The sequence below is a fragment of the Thalassophryne amazonica genome, chromosome 5, assembly GCF_902500255.1.
Source record: "Thalassophryne amazonica chromosome 5, fThaAma1.1, whole genome shotgun sequence".
Lineage (NCBI taxonomy): Eukaryota > Metazoa > Chordata > Actinopteri > Batrachoidiformes > Batrachoididae > Thalassophryne > Thalassophryne amazonica.
The window spans coordinates 45,031,061-45,045,062 of record NC_047107.1 but is presented as its reverse complement, the minus strand read 5'-3'; the positions used below and the strand labels follow the sequence as shown (position 1 = coordinate 45,045,062).

At 39.6% G+C, this 14,002-nt stretch overlaps 1 long non-coding RNA gene across 1 annotated transcript in view; it reads right to left on the bottom strand.

The window, feature by feature from the left end:
* Positions 1 to 241: 241 nt before the first annotated feature.
* The window catches only part of LOC117509773, a 30,525-nt gene continuing 16,764 nt past the window's right edge, over positions 242 to 14,002 (bottom strand). Inside the window, exons 3-4 of the long non-coding RNA XR_004560513.1 lie at positions 6,474 to 6,587; positions 242 to 254 (exon numbers count right to left, since the gene is read on the bottom strand). This is a non-coding gene — a long non-coding RNA (uncharacterized LOC117509773). The remainder of the gene's footprint in view (positions 255 to 6,473; positions 6,588 to 14,002) is intronic.

Here is a 14,002-nt window from a genome sequence, read left to right as displayed (position 1 = left end):
TGTTTTTTTATAGCTGCTTGTGTTTGGAGACTGACTTCTATCACTCTTTCTGACTTCTATCGCAGTTTCTGTCCCTACCGAGCAGCGGGTGCTGCTGAGCTCCTCCACCGTCACAAAGCACTCACAGGCGACACACTTCACACTAGCCTCGCGCCAGTCCCAGCTAGCGAGCTAGCTAGGTAGCAAGCTGCACATAATGGCAGACAATTTGAATGTTGTGGACCGGATTTTGGCGAAGCCATTTGATAGTCTTCCTTATGAAGAAGCCATGGCTGCTGTCATGGCTTCAGCTCTCAATGGTTTGCAGGCCAAAGTTAAAGCAATAGCCCCCAGTGCAATGTTTGTGCATTGCTATGCACACAGACTGAATCTGGTTCTGTCTCAGGGGGCTAAATGCTTATCTGAGTGCAGAATATTTTTTGCATCACTCTCTGGGTTTGCCACATTTTTCTCAAAATCCACAAAGAGGATGTCTTTTCTTGAGTCTGCAGACTGCTCAAGGTTTCCCAGAAATGCTCCTACTCAATGGAATTTCACATCTGTGGCAAACAATTATGATGCCCTCCTGCAAACATTTGTATATAGACTGTTTTCCTCTTACTTCTTTTGCAGTTCTTGTTATATATCACAAATTATTGTGGTTTGCCATTTTTGCCTTTAAAGAGTGTTAACTTCTTCACTTGTTGCTTCCTGTTTCTTATGATACACAATAGTGTTTGTTATTTCTTCTTATGTGTACAGTAATGGGTATAGAATTTACCTCTGTCGTTAGTTCATTTATTTATGATACATGATTGCGCTTTACCATTTTTGCCACTTGCCAAGTGCCAAGTGCACTCTGTTGGTAAAACTGAATGACGTGCAATATTTTGACCATCGGGTGGTGCTGTAGTGCAGTTGTGCTTTCTTAAATACCTGTACTGTACATAGTTGTAATGTGAAGTCACTGAGTCTTTTGTTTTTTTATGTTCAAAAACTTTATTGAAGTAATTATTGTTTATCTTTGTGTTTGTTATTGCAGTAGACATTAAAACCGAAAATTTGTACTTGAAAATAGCTGTTGTGAGTTCATTTGTGGGATTGTGGGTGTTCTGGACGAAGTTAGTGTTTTCATGGGTGGTGGGGCGGAGGTGGTGGCCACGTTATTGTGCGCGGGGGGGGGGGGCGCACGCAGGGGGTTTCGCCCGGGGAGTAAATCACTCTAGGACCGCCACTGGGTGTAACAGTATAGCTTCCCCGTCCTAGGATATCTTCCACCCCACCCTGGAAATCTTCCCCCCCACCCCTGACAGGCAACATTCCAACATTACACTCTGGAATGAGTTTAGACTGAAAGAGCTAGTGCCACTTAACACTTTTAAATCACTCTTGATGGCTCTGACCTGTAGATGTTTTACCTGATTGTATTATCTCATTCAAGTGTCTGTTTTCTATTTAAATGTAACTGTGTATGTAAATCTGCCCTGCCTCTTGGTAAGGACACTCTTGAAAAAGAGATCCTTAATCTCAGTGAGTTTTATCCTGGTTAAATAAAGGTGATAAGGTCCACTCAGGATAGAGCAACCATTAAACTCTATATTTCATGGATGTTTTATGGTCCCAGATGAAGGCATTTGATTGATGGTGAACAATATTGGTATTCTTTCTGTATGTATCTATAGCACTCTACAATAGTAATATTTCCTATTCTGAAGTATCTTTAAATCCCCCTTCCAAATATACTCTACAAATATATGGACCTGATTGACAACCTGAAATATGTGATGTGATAGAAAATACTCCAATTTAGTTTTGCATAAAATATCCACATATGTGTAGAACACACAGAAGTGTGTGCACGCACACACACAAACACAGACACACTAGTATGCGAATAAACATATGTTTAAGAAACATAATGAAAATGAGGGGCCTATAAGTTGTTTAGTTGAATTTAGTGTGACCTTGACCTTTGACCTTGAGCTTAATCCTTTTGTGTACTGAATGGTGCCTTGCTAGGGCTGCTATATTTCAAAAATTGCAACCAGGAAAGTTGTGTAGTTGAATTTAGAGTTTGACCTTCCTGTGACCTTAACCTTTGACCTTGAGCTTGATCCTTTTGTGCACTGAATGGTACCTTACTAGAGCTGGTTATATGTGAACTTGCAAGAGTCTGCAATGTAAACTGTGTGCTGCACAGCAAGTTAAAAGTGGAAAATGCAATGATTACAAACAAACAAACAAAGAAAAACATACATATTGACAAACATATCTTGCAAAACTTTTTGGCAAGATGTTGGGGTGGGGGTAAGATATCCAGGGTGGAGGGTAAGATATCCTAGGACATCTTCCACCATGGAGTGTAAGATATTCTACGATATCTTAGGGCCCTGTCCCACTGGCGTTTATGAGCATTTGCGTATGGATTGCGCACAAAATTGGCCCATATTCGCCAAACATCTGCAATATCCATGTAATATGCCTATATGAGTCAGCCGTCATCCGAACACGCCTGTGATCATCCGCAGAGGCACGCATGTCCGCAGCCAGGATTTTTGAGCTGTTCAAAAATCTGAAAGCAGATAACATCCGCCTCACATACTCTAAATATACTCGTCATACACAATTCATACTCACTCTATGCGCTGTATATCTGCCGTTAACCGCTGATATCCGCAACTGATGGGGATTTGCAGCTTGACAGCGGACTGGGACACTGTGTAAAACAGATATATATTGTGCCTATCATGTCCACATCACAAACTAAAATATGTTGTAGCAACTGCATACAGATTGGCCACGAATAAAGCATTTTTATTACACCTGCTTTGCAGCTGATTTGCGGACAGTCTGTGAATGCATAAGACATCACGCTCTCCACAATTTCTCTTATACTCACTCGACTGGTAAGCATTGAAAGCTGAGATAGACGTCCCAACTTGTCCTCTAACACTCCGAAACGGAGGTGTTCCTTTGTCTCGCTTCATCAGAGAATCGGTCGTGACGCGCGAAGCTTCCGCGCGGCTTTCCATGACAAAATCTCTTGTTAAAAGTGAAATCTACCGGAAAATGGCTGATGTCCAGCTCTTGTGATAACCAGAGAAATTGTACACGACGGTCCAGGCTCCACACAGCGATCCGTTTAGAAATGATGTGGTGGTTTCTGCCTCTCGATGGCGGTTCGGAGCGCAGCACGCCATGCGCCATTGTGGGGCGTCCTTAAAGCTGTAGTAACACTCCTTATTCTCTGTGAAGCCTGTAAAATTTTCACCGAAAGCCAGATAAATTTTTCGAATGGTTTCCAGCTGCCTGTCTCTAACAGTTTCTGAAAAAATTCTGATGGAAAAAAAAAAGCCCAAATCATTCCGCCATTTCCTCGCAATGAAACGACGACGAGAGGGGTGGACCAGTGCTCACTCAAAGCCTGCCCACAGGCGAATGACACAACCGACAGGCGTGGAAAAACTCACGCATGCGCACGAAGGTTCAAGCTTGGCTGACGTAAAAACATATGAATCAAATCCATATAGTTTTTGAAAAAAATAAAAAGGTCCGTTACTTTTCTCACAGACCTCGTATTATTAATATCTCCGTGATTCATACTGGGACTTTTGTCATTTTTGGCCATTTTTGTTGCGGACGACAACGAACGCCCGTAATTTGTGTACTCAATTCATGCGCAATTGATCCTCTCCCCAGTGGGACAGGGCCCTTACCAGGGGGTGAGAGCTCTGTGAAGCTGACCCCCTGTCCAAGTAAAAAATCCAAGCAAACACACTGAGTGGTTAGTGCTCCGTTTGTGCAGATTTGTGCTGTCAAAAGTTTTGTTTGTGCTGCTATGGTTTTTGAGATATTAAAGATTATTTTTTAGGTCATTCAAAGGTCACCATCCCCCCAGCTTGCTCCAAAATGAACCAAACTGGTCTACTTTTTTAGTGCTCCGTTTGTGCTGATTTGTGCTGTTAAAATTTTCGTTTGTGCTGCTTTCGTTTCTGATATGTCAAAGATTTTTTTAAGGTCAAGAGGTCACCAAAATGGACCAAATTGGTCTACTTTTTTAGTGCTTTTTTTTTAGTGTCCAGGCCCATTTGAAGTTCACCAGTGACCATCTGGATGATCCAGAGGAGGCATGGGAGAAGGTCATGTGGTCAGATGAGACCAAAATAGAGCTTTTTGGAATCAACTCTACTTACCATGTTTAGAGGATGAAAACAACCCCAAGAAAACCATCCCAACCGTGAAGCATGGGGGTGGAAACATCATACTCTCGGGGTGCTCTTCTGCAAAGGGGACAGGACGACTGCACCGTATTGAAGGGAGGATGGATGGGTTCATGTATTGCGAGATTTTGGCAAACAACCTCCTTCCCTCAGTAAGAGCACTGAAGATGGGTCACGGCTGGGTCTTCCAGCATGAAAATGACCCCAAACACACAGCCAGGGCAACTAAGGAGGAGCTCTGTAAGAAGCACTTCAATGCCTTGGAGTGGCCTGGCCAGTCTCCAAACCTGAACTCAATAGAAAATCTTTGGAGGGAGCTGAAACTCCAAACCTGAAAGATTTGGAGAAGATCTGTATGGAGGAGTAGACCAAAATCCCTGTTGCAGTGTGTGAAAACTTAGTCAAGAACTACAGGAAATGTCTGACCTCTGTAATGGCAGACAAATGTTTCTGTACCAATTGTTAAGCTCTGATTTCTAGGGGGTCAAATACTTATTTTATGCAATAAAATGCAAATTAATTATTTCAAAATCATACAATGTGATTTACTGGATTTTTTTTTTTTTTTTTAGATTCTGTCTGTCACAGTTGAAGTGTACCAATGATAAAAATTACAGACCTCTCCATTCTTTGTAGGTGGGACAATCTGCAAAACTGACAGGGGGTGAAATACTTATTTTCCCCACAATATTTTTAATGTTAATTTACTGTTTTAATGTCAGTATAAATTGTTTAGGTTCTTGTTATCATACACACACTACTATTATTATTCTTACTTCGATTTTGTTATTTGATTTTTAAATGGACCACAATGTAAATAAATATTTTCACTTTCTTGGGTCATCCATGTATTTTTAATATATTTACAATTGTGCATTTTCATTGAACTTACTGAGTAAACTCAAGCACGCATGCATTGCACATACATAGATGCCACTTTGCTGTTAATATACAGATGATTTACCACCCCTGCTGGAATGGCATGTGAGTCCAGAATGTAATTGTCAACATCCATTGCTGAGTGTTGTTAGCTAATATCTGTAATTTCCTCAAAAATATTAGTCCAATCAACGTTCCTCTTTTGCAGCATTCATCCCAAATACCAAATGGCAAACGTCAGCTCTCCAAAGTTTGTCCGTAATTGAAGTTATACGCATGCACACAGGCCACTTCACTTTAAGGTATTATGGCAAGCTGCGCAGAAGAACAAAAAATGAGCCACAGCTTTTTGTCTTTTTTGGATTGTGCACCAAACAGGTGCTTTTATTTTTACATACCCACTTACAGAGACAATGGTGAAGACATCAAAAGCAGTACACTGGCCACTCATGGTAATGGCAACATGACACTTAACTAAACTGACTAAACCAAATGAACTCCAAAATACAATAATTGAACACTAACAACACTATTAAATGAACATGAACCACAATAACAACATTTAAAACCCCAAATTCCCATGGTGCATTGCAGCACAATGTCCCTCGTTCACCGTTGTTAGCTAATATTGTTAATTTCTCCAAAAAATATTCATTCTATCAATGTTCTGTTTTCGCAGCATTCATCCCTGACCCAAAAAACATAAGCATACCAAACCGCAAATGTCAGCTCTCCCGAGTTTCTCCATGATCAAAGCCATACACACGCATGCATGCATACACACACACACAGAGGCCACTTGCCTATATATATATATATATATATATATATATATATATATATATATATATATATATATATATATATATATATATATATATATATATATATATATATATATATAAAATTAAGCATTTAATTTATCAGCATCTTTCTAGGAAACTGAGTACACCATAAAATGTCATACAGTTGCATTCAAAATAACAGCAGAGTGTTTTAAAGAGTGAGTAAAGCTCAAAATTCTTATAAAAGCTTTCATTTCCATACACCAAATACATTAGGAACACTGCACAGTCTATTCCAAATCAAAACATGAAGAAGAATTGAGCAAATCTGCTATTACTTTACAGAAAGTGAAGAAAAAGGAATAATATGCTGTTCAAAAAATAACAATGTCTGTATTTTTCTTTCTATGACCCTTATTACATCCTTACAAGTGGCCCTTATTTAAAGACAAATACAGCAAATGTTGTACATGCTGGATGTTGTGCATTTCACTCTGAAAATCTGTGTAAAATGGGTCGTTCCAGACATTGTTCAGAAGAACAGAGTACTTTGATTGAAAAGTTGATTGGACAGGGGAAAACATATAAAGTGCAGAATATGCATGACCACTCATCTAAAATGATTTCAAATGCTTTAAAATCCCAACACAACCTGAAAAACGTGGAAGAAAACTCAAAACCACCATTCAAATGGATCAAAGAACAGCCAGAATGGCAAAGTCTCCTTCCAGGTTCCTCCAACTCCCCCCTACCCACCATCATCACCCTTGATTGGAGCAAGAGGGTATAAAAATGATTGAATGACTTACCTTTGACAAAATGCATTCCAGTCAACCAGTTTTGGAGACAAGATGTTGCTGTAGTTTTAAGGGCCAGTAACTGGTATCAAACAAAACTTAAGGCCCACGTTCTTCTCTTGGTTTGCAGTACGGCTAAGAACACAGCAGTGTTCGTATGTTTAATGCATGGTCATGCACGCACATGTGTGTGCCCACACATGCGCGTGCACACGCAGACACACAAAATAAATGCACTGTGCTGTCTGGAGGCTGTTGACAGGAAGTTGGAATGAAAAGCTGGACTAATTTCTGATGTGATTTTTTTTTTTTTTTTTTGCTGCATTGAGGACATACACAGTTGACCGACCCAGTTGCGTGTGTGTGCCCGTGGGGGACAACGACATGATGATTTGATTGAGCTAACTGACGCTACTAATTCTTGTAACACACACACACACACACAAACACAAAATCCACTCTGCTGCAAGCCGTCTGGATGCATGAAGACCTGTTCACATGTGAAACACTGATGTGATTTTTGGCTGGACTGAGGAACTACACAAAGTCTTTTTTTTAATGGACGTCCGAAGTCAGTGCACAGCATCACTGGACTGCGCGTAACAATTTGGACTTTAGTAGCAGTGGAACACCAAAATGTAAGTCACTTTTCTGTTGTTTATAAATTAATAAAATATCAAATGACAAGGATCTATTTTAGCTGTTATATAAAACAAATAATGAACGTTTTTACATTCTTTCAATGGAACAGATATTTAATTCGGTGAAAGCTGGAACATACCATTCAACGAGGCCTCGTTGAATGGTATGTTCCAGCTTTCACATCATGAAATATTTGTCCATTGAACTCATAAACATTCATTATTTGTATAATAGTGCTGCTTGAAAAGATGGGGCACCCCTTGGTCTTTTACATGCTAGAATTTTTTTAGGACCTCAAACAAACCAAACAAAAATTTACTTTTTATATTAAAATGTCAAAAACTGTACCCTTTACACTCAGTGAAAAGCAAATCTCTACATTTTAAATTAAAAGAAATAAAAATCAAAAAGTAAAATGATGGTGCGAATAAGTAAGTGCACTCTTTAGAATAACACATATAAACCAGAATTTTTACATCCAATCTTCTTCAGACAAGCCAGTGTATTGATGCATGAACACTTCTAAGATGCTGATTATGTCTTGGACTTTATTTACATCAGTTATGAAGAAACACAAACAGTACGGCACTCTATGGCACTCTGTGTGGGGTAGACAGTTCTCAAAAACTGAGTGACTGTGCAAGAAGGGGAAGAGTGAGGAAAGCCACCAAGACACCTAGACAACCCAGAAGAAGTTATCGGCTTCTGTGGCTGCAACTGGAGAAATTGTGCAGAGTACAAGTTTTGAATTTTGCATCACCAGTTGTACAGCTTCATGATGAAGTGTAATACAAAAGGATTTTTCTTTTTTTTTTTTTTAAATAAAACTTGAAAGTTCAACTACAATTTGCCAGAAGGCACATCGGAGGTGCAAGCCTGGATTTGGTCTGTTTTGTTGAAAGAAAATTCTTCTCTGCTCCACTCCACTATGAAGTTATGAGTGTTCAAAGCTCAAGGGGTTCACAAACTTTGGAGCAACACTGTATTTGCAATAGTGTACTTTGCTTCAAAAGCAGATGTGCTGATGTGCTCAGTCTGACTTGGTTAAGGGATATGCAGACCAAAATAAAGAACATAGTCCAGTATAACAGCAAGGCTTTTGAGTTATAGGAGGAAATGCGAACTAATCAACCATCAATGGAAATATTAAAAGTGTGGACCTTGAGTCAATAACCTCAAGTGGGAGAACTTCAAGCCTTGCCTCAGGTAATCCAGACCATACCAGTATTGTTCATGTTTGAACCAAAAATCTAGAGATACAAAGGTACTGCCTCACCCAGAAAACATCACAGGACAAAGATTGTTCTTGCATTATTTTTTTCTAACATGCTCTCCTATTCAGTGCACTTGGCCCACCAATGTTCAGGCTCTGGTATGCCTGTTATCATGGAAGAATGTCACGTCTTGAGCCTACAGGCACTTTTGTTTCTGGGTGAAGCTGAGAAATTTTTGAAGTACCCTTGTGTGATAATGCTGTACTGCATTATTCTCAAAAAAAAAAAAAAAAAAAAAATGAAGTGGCTTGCTCTTGTTGTGATGGACTCCTCTCACCCGCTCCCCTCAGGACATGAACTCACCCATCACAAAAATGTGAATAATTGTATGGCGTTTTTTTTAAACTCACTATCACTAGCCCTACTCCTCCCCCCAACCCTAACCTTAACCATGACCTAATACTACTCCTTCCCCTAACCCTAACCATAACCACCGCGACCCCCCCCCCCCCCACTGCACTTTTAATTACGTGCAGCCATCACAGAATGAATTAGAATGAATTTGTGCTCCCATGACGAAAATTTTGCACTTTTTGTGACAATATGACAACCCAATGGATTAATGTATATTTGGAGCTGCTGAATCACGACAATCTGTGAGACTGGGTTGGTATTTCCACGTGAGGACAGCAAACACACACATGGTACATGTTCTGCAGCTGTGATGTCCAGGACCAGAAATGTCTCAACAGCTGTTGGCTCTGATGAGAGGCACATCGCCTGCGGGGGGACCACACGCAAGCCATGTGCTGGGAGGGGGGGGGAGCACACACCTGTTGTGAGGGGAGCCGACACTCTGGCACGCCACATGTACTCGAAAGTGGTTGCCTGCTGACTGTTTTCGTGCTAATAGAAAACATTTTCTAAGTGCCAAGCGAGCGGTGTTGGATGTTTGTGTGTTCCACCTGGAATTTGGCCGACACCTGCTGCAAGAGGGATCGAATGGGCTCTCACAGCGCACACTCTGTCTTTCATCCGCTGGTGTGCGCAAATAGTTGTAGCAACAGGTGTACGGGGCGTTTGAGGCAGCTACGATTTTACACGTATTGCATATGATTCCTGCTTCATGTGCAATTCATGCGCAATTCGACTACATTTGTACTATGTGCGAAGGGGCCCTGAACAATTCCAACAGCTCCTCGGACACTCTCAGACTGCTTTGAATTGCATATAAATTGCTGTACGAATACTATGATTGCAGTCAGATTGCGGTACGGCTGCACCTCAACCGTCATTCGATTGTTTTCCAACAGGGGCGCAACATGAGTATAGAGTGAGTGTGCTCTGGCCGCACGACTGCTGTAAGAATACTGTGCGAGGTGTGCGAATGCAGCTCAAATTTCAGTGTGGCGCGGATCCTAATTTGTAAGTCGTTCAGGCTCAATCATGCTCTAGTATGACGGCGGTATGATGTATGTTCTTTAAGAAATTAAAAAGAAAGATGATCAAAATAGAAAACATGAACACTGTATGAAAACAAAATTTTCCTGAATTATTTGTGGTGATAAATCTGCAGTTCTGGAATAATGCAGTGATATTTTCTTTCGTAAAATCTGCTTATCTCTGAATTGATAAATGTTGTTTCACTGCTGCAGTAGATGTAGATGATGAATGAAATGCAAATTATAAAATGTCAGACAGGGAGTGTAATCAAGCTCAATCAAGATTGTGTGATGCACTTAAGTCACAATCAGCGCATGCAAAAGGTAAAACAGTGTGACACTGTATCGTGACGTTCGGAAGATGTCAGTGTGAGGATGTGGAGCTGATTACAGATATTGGCATATTGGAGCTGATTGCATGATATGCTTTAGTGCCAGCTGCAGCACAAACACGTTATAGAGGACATTATGTTTTAATCCTTAAATGGCAGCCGCAATAACAGCAAATAAAACTATGCACTTATAGATTTTTTTCTTAAATTGTCCGTCAAGGAAGTTTTAATTTCTCAAGTAAATGGTACAACTGTTTGGCTTTGCAGGTTCCTAGACAACTACAAATGTAACTTTAATTGCTTTGCAAATCCAAGGCACCAATATTTTTACATTTATAGTGTCAGTAACTTTCCACTCAGTACTACAAATGTTTGAGAATGGTTTATTTTTTATCAAACTAAATAGCCAAGTGTTTTCTCAGAATTTCCCCACACGTTCTGGCATTACTGGTGCAGAAGCACATTATAATCCACACTTTATTACACTTTGCATGACTACAAACATAGCTTTTTTGTTTTGCTCATCAGATGTGAACATGATCACATTGATTTACTGACGGTTCATTGTCAATAAGCCTCTTGATAAAAGTTTGGGGTGGCAGTCAGATTACAAACAATGAGATAAACAATTTCAGAAGGCATCCACAAGACTGAAGTGTCGCCTCACCTCCAGCTAGTTTTTGAACATTGCTTGGTGCACTATTTATTCCTGTTTATAACAGGGCCCTTACTCTCAAGAGAGCAGACATCCATACAAAAGCTGTGTTTTACTCCCTCATCTGATTCCTCAGATATGGCCATTGTTTTCAGTTATGACCTTAGATATGTGACCTTGACATATTCTGTGATGCGAGACAATGGTCCACTGAGTTTATACACCATGTTTGAGTGAAATTTCTCTTTTGAAGAGATTACCACAGACCTTGACATGAATTGTGTTGTGTAAGGACTGTTCAGTGAGTTTACCCACCAAGTTTGATTGAAATTGCTTCTTGTATTTTAAAGATGTTGCCGTGGACAGACAAACAGACTGTCATAGTCATTTCAGTAGCCTTTCTCCACTTTCCAGTGAGGTTAATTAAATTAAATAGGAGCAATTAAAAATGCAGGCAAGTGGTTTGTTTCTATAAATGGGTATATACATTGACTAGACACAAAACAGAAATTCAGACTCTGCATGCATTTACTTTATCTTGTAAATATTTTTGTTCTTATATGGTGAGAATGATTTGTGACTACTGTGCTGTCCTCACAACATGTATGTGTGCTGCTAGTAGCTAGTTGATGGATTATATAAATATTAGCATCATTAGAAAGCTCCTGCAAATACTTTTCCAATAGCACCAAGCTTATCTTGATATGACAAGTATTAAGGGAATTATGCCAATTTGAAGAATCCCAAATTAGCCCAATTTTGGTTACACAGGTAAAATAATAGGATTGCTAGTCTGAGGCCGTGATCTGATTGTGACGATTCTGCGGGGTCAGTTGATGCCCATTCATTTCCTTATTTCTTGGTCAATTCTGATGAACTTGGTATCATTTCAAAGCTTATTAAATGCTCTTTATAGCCAAATGAAAAGAAATAACATCAGAGAAGGGCTTTATCTTCTATTGATAAATCAAACAAGGGTACAATTTTAGTGCCAATATGAAGATCTGCCCAAAGATAGGTGTGCCAAGCTTGTGGCATCATATACAAGAAGACTTGAGGCTGTAACTGCTGCCAAAGGTGCATCAACTCATTCATGAGCAAAGGGTGTGTGAATACTTACGTACATGTGATTTCTTAGTTTTTATTTTTCATAAATTTGTAAAAATGTATATTTTTCATGTTGTCATTATGGGGTGTTGTGAGTAGAATTTTTGGGGGAAAAAATGAATTTACTCCATTTTGGAATAAGGTTTGAGTAAAGTGTAGCAAGTGTAAAGTAAAGAGTAAAGTGCGGTGAATACTTTCTGGATGCACTGTATTTACATTAATTGTGTGGGTTTGTGATACTTAGTCCCATATAATGTGCATGGTTTGTGCTGTGGTGAGTCCCTGGCAAGCTGTACGTAACCTTTTGCTGGTGTGTCGGCTTTAATTTCTATATAACTCTGTGCATGCAACATGCTAATCTGTCCAGTGCCACCAGGCAGGCATTTTAGAGAAAAGAGGTGCAGACCAGATGTGTATCGTCAGCAGCGGGAATAATGTCTTAATGGTAGACAGTGGAGTAACCATCTGCCACATTTTCAGCAGTGTCGATTGATTTTATTCTCATGATCCTTTCTCGAGGACCAGTTACTGAGTTTTTGATATGCATTTTGGTGCATTGTAATATGAGTCATAGCTAGTATCCACAGTTTATTAGGATATTCATATTTTTAACCTTTTGTTCAGTGTTATATGTTTCCAAGGTGCAACTTAAACGGCATCTTCCAAAAACATGTAAAGCCTGTTTGTTAGACCTTACAAATACAGATAAAAGGATCAGAGAGCATGGCTAACAAGAGATCTCACTTCAAATGGCATTTTAGAGATGGAGCCATCTAAAAATTATGATGACCCTCCAGTTTGCTGCACCCACGCACCACTGTAGCAGAGTTCTATATTTGAGGTGGTGTACAGTTATTTGCATTGAGAGTAACATTTCCTCTGATCTATCCTGTGTATCTCCTCTTTTTTAGTGTGTAAAAGCATAATTGCTTTTCATTTATGCTCTTTCTTTAACACTCTTTTCTTATCACTTTGCAAAGATTCACTGTCGTTTGACAGATGTGCAAATGGAATTTGCCATTATTTCTACAGCTGAGGTATTAGCCTTCTGTTGTCCTTCTTGTTAATGTCCATATTATCCTTTATGATTTCAATAGATGTGCCTCAAGCATGATAAATTACATAAAAATGTTTATTCTAACCCTGCACAAAAGCTTCACATCATTAATTAGAACACCATGTGTGTACAGCACAAACCTCCACCAACACTAGTTTCCAAATCCACAAAATTTTACCTTGGAAAAATTTTTGAAAGTCAAAGTCCTGTTAGAAGTGGCTTTTGATAAGCAAAATTAGATGTGATCACATGTCAGGAGTATCTATTTTTTGTTCATGAAATTGAATCAAAGTATTTTGTGTTGCCAGATTTCTTTTTCTTAACTTTTTCAGTTTCTGAATTCTTTTACAGATAATAGGGCAGCACAGTCTCATTTGAACCCTGCATGATTTTGTGGGATTAGACCATTTATGCGGACAGCTGCTGTGTTGTGCTTTATATACACATAACTTCACGTGGAAAAATGGTGTACTGTTTTGTTTTGGCTGCAATCACCGAAGCAGTCGCGAAAAGTGGTTTTTCGGTTCCCAGTGGAGAAGGGAAGATGAGACAAATGGGAAACGTCGTGTCGGTAAGTCTTAGCCTACACAGCTAACCAGAGTAGCTCCGATATCTCACATGTAAATCTGTCTTGACATGTTTGTACTCCGGGTCATAAACAAACCGCAAGACATGTCCACTTTCCCACCACATGGTCACTTTTTCTTTGCATTTTCACTTTGTTTGCATGTAATTTGCCCAAAAACTTTGAGAAAATGCTGTGTTTTTATCCCCGGAAGTAGAGAAATGACATCATATGTGTTGGGAAAGTGTAGTGACACGGACCCACAACAGGGGGCGTAAATGAACGGACAATGGAAGGAGTCAAATTATAGCACTTTACTGTTGTGAAT